At 36.5% G+C, this 8541-nt stretch overlaps 1 non-coding gene across 1 annotated transcript; it reads right to left on the bottom strand.

Annotated features, from left to right (window-relative positions):
• Positions 1 to 8206: 8206 nt before the first annotated feature.
• Positions 8207 to 8313, bottom strand: LOC141654584 (small nucleolar RNA R71). The gene has a single exon (XR_012548140.1). It is a non-coding gene; the product is annotated as a small nucleolar RNA R71 (small nucleolar RNA).
• Between the last annotated feature and the right edge of the window lie 228 nt (positions 8314 to 8541).

Here is an 8541-nt window from a genome sequence, read left to right as displayed (position 1 = left end):
CACATACATTTTAGGGACATATGTCTCCCTCTTTACATTTGGTTGTATAATTTGCTATTCGCGACTTTAGCGATGGTTATGTTATGACACTTCTAGTTAGACCTTGTATGTTTGACACCTTCCAATTTGGATATCTTTATAACAGGTTCAGGTTTTAAAATTATAGGTTTTTACCCAATTGAACCTATTACAAACATATTCATGCAGTTTTATTCTAGAATTACGTGTTTACTTTTCCGCGATAAGTGAGGGTGTCACAGTTGGTATCAGAGCATATTTGCTTCCGACGCACGTTTGTGCACCCCAATATAAATAACTTGACCTTAAAATGATAAACTTGAGAGATGGGTAAGATGGGTAGATTTAGGATCTTATGTTGTAGTCTCTTTGTGTTTGCTCTTTGTTAGGTACTAACCTGTTTGTTGAGTGTCATTTGATAATTGTTGCGTTCTTGGATCAATGACCGTGAGCTTATCTATAGCTAATGGAGTTATTACCCTTATTATAAAAAAAAAAAATTGAACTAAAGGTTTTGAAAATATTTTAATGTTTTTCACTGGTTTTAACGTCAATTAGTGTTAAAGCTTGTTATTGGAGACGTCTGATAATTAGTTTTATCATTTGTTGGTGTAAAAATGTATTTTTATGTCTTTGAATTGGAATATTGATGTTCTTGAGTGATCGCCAAGAGTATCTCCGTTCCATTGAAAGGACACTTATATTTTAAGAAGATCAAGATTTAGTGCCTATTGCTGAGGATTGAAGATTTGTTCAACCTTTGAAGAATGCTTCTACTTCCTTGAAGATGTTTCTCGTTCTTTTTGTATCTCGCCTTATTCTTAATCTCTTGGTGCTTATCCTCCTTCTAAACTCCCTTCTGTTTTACTTTAAAAGCTACGCTTGTACTCCTAACTTGTCCTTTGTTCTTTGCTTATCCTCCCTTAACGCCATTAGATAGTACTTTTTCTTGTGAGGAATGTTGACCTTGGTTGGAAAATTCGACTTTTGAGGAGATTGTTTGTGTCTGACCCTTAACCCTGGTTTTGAGAGGATGTGATGTTAGAAAGACTTAGGTAATGTGATGAGACATACTTAGTGATTCTTATACCTAGTTCCTTGACAAAGTGAGTATAATTGATTGGTGGATTCTTTGTGTTAGGAATGAGTTGCCTATGTTACTAAAGTTATAGAACTTAGCTTTGTTGTTTTTGTTTGGGATTTGAAAGCTTAGTCGGTTGAGCGTTGTTACCTTAGGAGTAAACATGAGATAAGTTTAGAATATGAATTTGGAAGAAAACCCATTTTTAGATGTTAACAATCCCGTATAGATTGGGAATGTGATTTGGTGTTAGTTGTTTCTTGAGAACTTTGTTGAGAAGTCTTTGTCAATTCATTCTTTGGTTTTTAAAACATTGAGGTTGTGTCGAGTGCTTGAGATAAAGAGATGCTTTTATACTTGAGTGGTAGATTTGATTTAGGGAAATCCTAATATGTGATAAGATAGGTGGAAGAAGTATCTAACCGATTTATCACCCCTTAAGCGAGCATTTATTTTACCTTGACCCTTGTTTGGGATTTGGTCGTTTTGTCATGAAGGTACAATACCCTAATAGGCGTGACCTTGTTAGAGAGAACCTTAAGTTTTAGGAAGCGTATGGATTAAGCCTTAAAATCCTCTTTCATACCTTTAATCGTTTTCCTCCCTTTCGTTCATACCTTGGTTGGATTTGATTCTTAAGTATAAAAGTTTACTCGTTATTTCCTTGTCTTGAATACCTCCCTAATTCTAATATCTCTTAGTGGTTGTTAACTAGTTATCTTTATGATTCGACTCTTTTAGTCTCACACCCTGACATGTTGCTTAAGTTTCCTTGTTGTCTAATTTTCCTTTCTCCTTGATCATAAGCGTTACCGTTCATACCTCATTTCCTCGCTTCATCTTGCTCCTCCTTTAAGTTTGACACTCGTATCTTGTGAAACTCTATCTTTGACATCCTTGTAATTTTGACTTCAATTTCTACCCTATGAAATTCATTATAGCTCTCTTGTTGCTTAAGTTTGAGCTCTCTTAACATACTTTGTTTCTATGCTATCTAAGTTACTTTCCTTTTTGTACAACTTCTAAACTTTCAAGCTACCAGTTTCGATTCATTCTTAAAAGTTTATGTCACTTCTGCAAACCTAACCTATTTTTAAAGATATGAAAATGAAAATTTGATTTAGTTCCCTATTCCTTCCTTAAATATAAACTCATTTATCGTAATTTTAATTACTAGACCCGAGATTTCGTTAAGTTTTATCCAATTTCTGTTAACTTTGATCTATTTATGACTTCTTTGTCAAAGTTTAATGTTACACTTTCAGGGATTTGACCCCAATTGAGTTTAAAAGTGAAACCTTTATTTCTATTTTGGCTTTTTGCAAAAGAAAATTTGAGTAGACCTTTTCTTTTGATTTTAACGTTGATCGGATGTTAGAACTCGTTATTAGAAACGTTTAATAACTTGTTCTACTCTTGTCGACGAGTGATTTTCGGTTTTAAATTTGTCTTTGACTTGGAAGGTTAGCGTTCTTGTGTGCACAACAAGAGCAATTTCGTTCCATGAATGAGACTTATACTTTTGAAAACTCTTCATTAATGTTTTTGAAAGTATTTTGATTTTTGATTTATACAAATGATTTGCCTTTGACCTTATCTTGGATTTGGAATGTGATGTTCTTGAATGCGCAACGAGAGCACTTCCGTTCCTTTGATGAGAATCGTTCTGTTTAAAATTTTATTTGAAACTTTTGAAAGAATTTTGATTCTTACGATAAGTGACCTTTTAAATGTTTTGGTTACCGATTCCAATTTCTGTTTTATTTTTATAACCTTTCATTTATACTTTCAAGTTTCGAGGACGAAACTTTTTAAAAGATGGGGTGATTGTAACACCCCGTATTTTATTAAGTTGGATAAAATTCTTTTAATTGCTATTTTGAATTTAATTACATCATTTAACGATTTATATATATATGCTTAGCTAATTAATTAATTTCATCATAATTCGATACGTTAATTTTAATAGTCATTAATAAGTTTATTTAAAGTTAGTTCGAGTTTATTGAAGTAGTTCGAGTTTATTTATTTAATAATTTCCGTTTCTTTACGAGTCCTTATGAAAGTTGTTTTAAGTGAACCCGAGATGGATTTTGGGGAACAAAACCGTCCAATTAGCTATTTTGAGCTTATTTCACTAAATTAGCAATTTTTATTAATATCCGTTAGTTTTGTAAAAATCGCTAATAATTCCGATTCAAGCCGATTTCTTATTATTTACGTTAACTAGCTGAGTTTATTTTGTTTTCACTCATTAAATTTATTTATTATTGATTTCGTTTTATTATTAAACTTTTACTTAAATCGGTTAAATTTAACTCGAAACGGTTTTAATAACTATCGAAGTTTCTTAACGACGAAGAAACGTCACGTATAATAAATAGCAGTGGCAGTGTCACCGCCTCATTTTCATTTCCTCACGTCTTCTTCTTTTCTTCTTCACGCTTCTTTGTTCTTCTTTTTCACGTTTCATTTTTTTTCTTTCTTTCGTAAAATCGATTTTCGGTCGTCCGTTTCTCATCCGTTTTCGACGATTTTCGTTCCATAGCATTCCTCTCGTCGTTTCCGTCAATCCGTTGTAAGTAAAATTCATTTTCGTCATGTATTTTTACAAACCCAATTTATATTTTCAGCTTTATTTATTATAAGACGGTTGTAGGTGCTGAGATAGACGGTCTGGTAGAAGATTTGTTAGTCATAAATGATTAGTTCAATCGGAAAAAGGTAACAATGATAGGTTACTCGATATTACTTATAAAATATGTTTATTTCGAATGCTGGTTAGTCTGTTTTATAGTTGAGACGGTGTATAATTATATATAGGGATCATTATGGATGTTAATTAGTCCGTTGTATAGTTGAGACGGTGTATACTGATATGTGGAGATGATTGAGACGGTGTATACTGACCTCTAGGGATCATTTGGGATGCTAGCTAGTAAGTGGTATATTTAAGACGGTGTATCTTTGACATGTATGGATTGTTTTGGGTGATAATTGGTGTGTTTTATAGTTGAGACGGTGTATACCGACATGTAGGGATTGTTTTGGACCGATTTGGACTCGTGTTGGGGCGATTTTTGTAGTCTTTAGGACTGTTTTTTGAGTTGCTTTATACTTGTGGATTTCCGCTCTAAAACCGTTTTAAATGCTTGACTTAGTTGGCTCACTAGGACTTTTTTAGGCGCGAGAATGGAGTCTTAAGTGGACGATTGGTACTGTTTTTTGGGCGGGGACGAGAGCGTCATCGTGGGTTTTCACTTTGCATTTGAGGACTGGAGTTGGGGTCGAACTTAGGCATCTTTTGGGTTCTGTTTTGGACTGATTTTTGGGTCAGGTTATGAAGTAGGGTGAAGGGTGACTATGGGTAGTCGGGTGGTGGTCGTGTCGGACTCCCAAAGGGCCTAGCCGTGGCCTTGGCCGTGGCCTAGCTAAGTCACGAGTTTGAGGCCATGTGTAGTTGGTGGTTAGGCCGAGTTTGAGGTTGTCATAATAACTTTTGAGCCGTGTCTATAAATTATTTTGACGCTAGTTTGGTTTATTTAAAATATAATTAAATTAATTTCCGTCTCATATTTTATATAAAGATAATTCGTTAATATCGTCCTTTCATATAATTATTTTAGGTGACTCATATGTGGTTGAAGATGAAGAGTAATTTTGGGTTTTAGAAGCTTTCTCAAGTTTATTGCTCGTCTCTTTGCTAGCTTAAGGTAACTATTCCGAGTTACTCGACGAATCAATGTCACATTAGTAGTTAATGTTTTGCCTGTTGTTTGTTAAGTGTTTAGATGATTGATAATGTGTTACTTTCGTTTTTCACATGATAGAAATTAGAAATAGCATGAGAATTATATTGTGATAAATTTTATGATTTGGGCCAAAGTAGGCAAAGACTCTGAGCTAGGCCAGATTGACCGAACGAGTTTGGTCAAACTAGGTTTAAACCGGTCAGCCTCGATTTGACCGATGACCCGTCGCGGGACTCGGGTCGAGGGTTTGTCTTTGAGGTAAGATTGGTTGTTATTGGAGGTTTTATGTTATGCCATGATATTTGTAATTATCATTTCACATGTTGGTTGTTGGATGCTTTGGATGCTTTATGCTTGAGTCTTGTTTGCCTTTAGCCATTGTAGTTTATTCTCATGGACTATGATATTGATGGTTAGCTATAATTTGGTTATTGATGACATTGAGGATATGGTTGGATTGTCTGCTGAATAGACATTTATATAGCCTTTCACATGATAGAATGTTAGCATTTATGTTGTTAAGTTGGACTCTTTGCCCCTCTTATGGTTAATTGGGTATCCTACTTGTCTTGTGTGGTGTGGGCTAAAGTATTCAAGTCGGGACTAGCGGGACTAGGTCCTAGGTGAGTATTTCGGCCTTCATCATAGATAGGTCATTATAGTCTTTGACGAGTGTATGTTCACTGCTTAATAGCCTCTGTGTTCCTGACTTGGTGGGTTTATATCCAAGTTGGGGCATGACCTCGTTACTTATTTTGAGAGTAAGTGGTCAGCTTAAGTACTAGCCAACCCTTTGGTGGACTCCTTAGGGTACTCACATGGTTTTATACAATTGTGGGTCTTGGGTGCGGTGGTGTGTATCCGCATGTCTAGGTCTGTGCAGATTTTAGGCTAGGGTTGTGTTGTGTCTTGGCCATGTTTTGATAGAACCTCTGAGCCAAGATACCGGTTCGATTACCTTCCCTACCTCGTGGTATAGACTCGAGTTCTGGTGAGTGACTATTGACCGTACTAAGAACTTATGCCTGTCTTTGATATATTGCCCTTTCTTGTTTGATGATTCTATGAATCATAGAAGGTGAGATGCAAGCCGGCTATGGTTGATAGAGTTTGGATTCCTGGATGTTACGTGATTCACATGATAGTGTAGCTTGAGTCGGTCTAGTATTCACATGCTAGGACTATGTGTTGTTATATTGTTGTTCACATGATAAGCACGATTGTCTAGCATCTATATGCTAAGGCATTGTGTGATTCGTATTCATATTCTTATGTTTACATGTTATATTAATTATGACATTTCGTGGCTGGGAGAACTCGGAGTTACTCCCCACTGACTGTGGCTTTCGTATTTGTATAAATTGCGAATGACAGATAGGTGATGCATATATGGGGTACATGGACGAGCTAGCGAGCAAAGTAACCTTGGAACCTAGATTGGTTTTATTTTATTGTGACCCTTATACACTTTTTATGTCACATACATTTTAGGGACATATGTCTCCCTCTTTACATTTGGTTATATAATTTGCTATTCGCGACTTTAGCGATGGTTATGTTATGACACTTCTAGTTAGACCTTGTATGTTTGACACCTTCCAATTTGGATATCTTTATAACAGGTTCAGGTTTTAAAATTACAGGTTTTTACCCAATTGAACCTATTACAAACATATTCATGCAGTTTTATTCTAGAATTACGTGTTTACTTTTCCGCGATAAGTGAGGGTGTCACATTATAGAACTCTCGACTGTTAAACTTGTTACGTTGCTTTATTTCTCTTCACTGTTATTTTATTTCGGGATTGCTTTTACTCGGATTTTGTGTTCTTTACGCCGGAATCGCTTGGATTGTAATTCCTTTCTCTTCCCCTATTAATAATTAATCTTTTGTTGCTTAAATTCTTCGTTTCGTTGCATTTCCTTCCTTGCCCTAATTTACTTTTATTCTTTTTAATTGTTATTTCATAATGTTTATTGCTGGGAATTTAATTGCTGTTAGTTTAATTAGCGATATGAGTAGCTAAACCCCTTTCATGTTGGGATTAGGGGATCTGTGGTAGAAATGTGACGATGTAGTGAATGAATTAGATGAATTAATCGTGAGACCCTGTCACCATAGCAATTTAATTGTATTTATTCGACTTAGTTGAGTGCACGCTTCTATGTCACCCTTTAATCTGGCTAAAATTAATCCTGGATCGAAAGATTGGACTAAACAGGCCTGCTATGAACAGTAGACTACCCTAATGAGGATGAAAGTTAAGTTAGTGGTAATTTAGGATAGAAAGTGGACCGAAAGGACCTTTCAACATCCGTCTCACATTAGTTCGTCTGAATCATTTACAGCTGAGTCACTGGACTACCGTAGTGAACCGAAATCCCGACATGTCCCTTCTCTCTTGATAGTTTAAACCTTTTTTCTTGTCTTATTTTTCTTGCCTTTAATTCTCTTTCCTTTAATTCTCGTAGTTTAGAATCAATTCAACAAACCCCCCAATTGTTACCTTAGGACTAGAATTAGATAGCTGATAATTACATTACCTCCCTGTGGATTCGATACTCGACTGCCTCTACTACATTTTAGTTGAGACCATTAGGTTTTATCTTTGATAGGGTTGCGATAGCCGTGTCAAATTTTGGCGCCGTTGCCGGGGAAGCAATTGTTCAATTCATTAGTTGTTTTATTTTTAGTCCTTATCAGTTTAAGGGACACCCGTTCCTTAGACTATTCTTATATTCTGTTTGTAGTTTCTTCTTATGCGCAGGTCACAGGGTGGTGAATTATTGCCTTATAATCCTGAGATTGAGAATTCTTTGCGCGAGTTGAGGCGATCAACTAGGGTATTACCGACAGAGGAAGAGTTGAGTACTCTGTCTAGTTATTACGAGAACGCTCTGTTTGAGGAGGATCCACCTTCATCTCCTATTTCTAATTCATCAGCTGAGACCGTCACTTCTCCGGACTTTCCAGAAATGGCTGAAGAAGCAACTATTGCCAGTCACTCTGAGCCGATAGCGGCGAATCTCTATAAGGGATTTGTATTACCAGGGGACGCAAGAAAATTCGAGCTGAAGCCGTCCTATATCAATTTGGTTGAGAGAAACCAATTTGGGGAGTCTGCAATCAAGATCCAATAAGCACATGGAAACCTTTATCGATTATTGTTGTTCCATAGCCCCACCAACTGGCGTGACCCCGGATCAGATAAAAGAAACCATGTTTATTTTCTCACTCCGCGATGCTGCAAGGGAGTGGTATAGGGATCTGGACCGGGCTGCTCATGGGATAACAGACTAGAATTCACTGGCTTTAGCATTTTACAAGAAGTACTTTTCTGCATCGAAGACTATTGCCATTAGAGCTTAGATCACGAGCTTTAAACAGGGGCCTGATGAGAACTTTCATGAAGCATGGGTCCGTTTCAAGAAGCTGGTGCGAACCATTCCGCATCATGGGTTCGAGAAGTGGAGTCTTTGTAATCAGTTCTATAATGGGTTGTACGACGATCAGAGAGCTATTTTGGATGTTTGCATGACCAATGGCCGATTTGTTGAGAACATGGGAGAGACTAAGGGGTGGAAGATCATTGATGATTTGGCCACCCATAAGGCTGAGTATGGGAACTCCAGAGGCAATCAAAGAAGAGCTGCTGAATCTTCTTCTGTAGCTGCACTAGAAGCTATTAC

The sequence above is a fragment of the Silene latifolia genome, chromosome 4, assembly GCF_048544455.1.
Source record: "Silene latifolia isolate original U9 population chromosome 4, ASM4854445v1, whole genome shotgun sequence".
Lineage (NCBI taxonomy): Eukaryota > Viridiplantae > Streptophyta > Magnoliopsida > Caryophyllales > Caryophyllaceae > Silene > Silene latifolia.
Note: the sequence above shows the minus strand (reverse complement) of the source record. Positions and strands in the feature narration are given on the sequence as shown.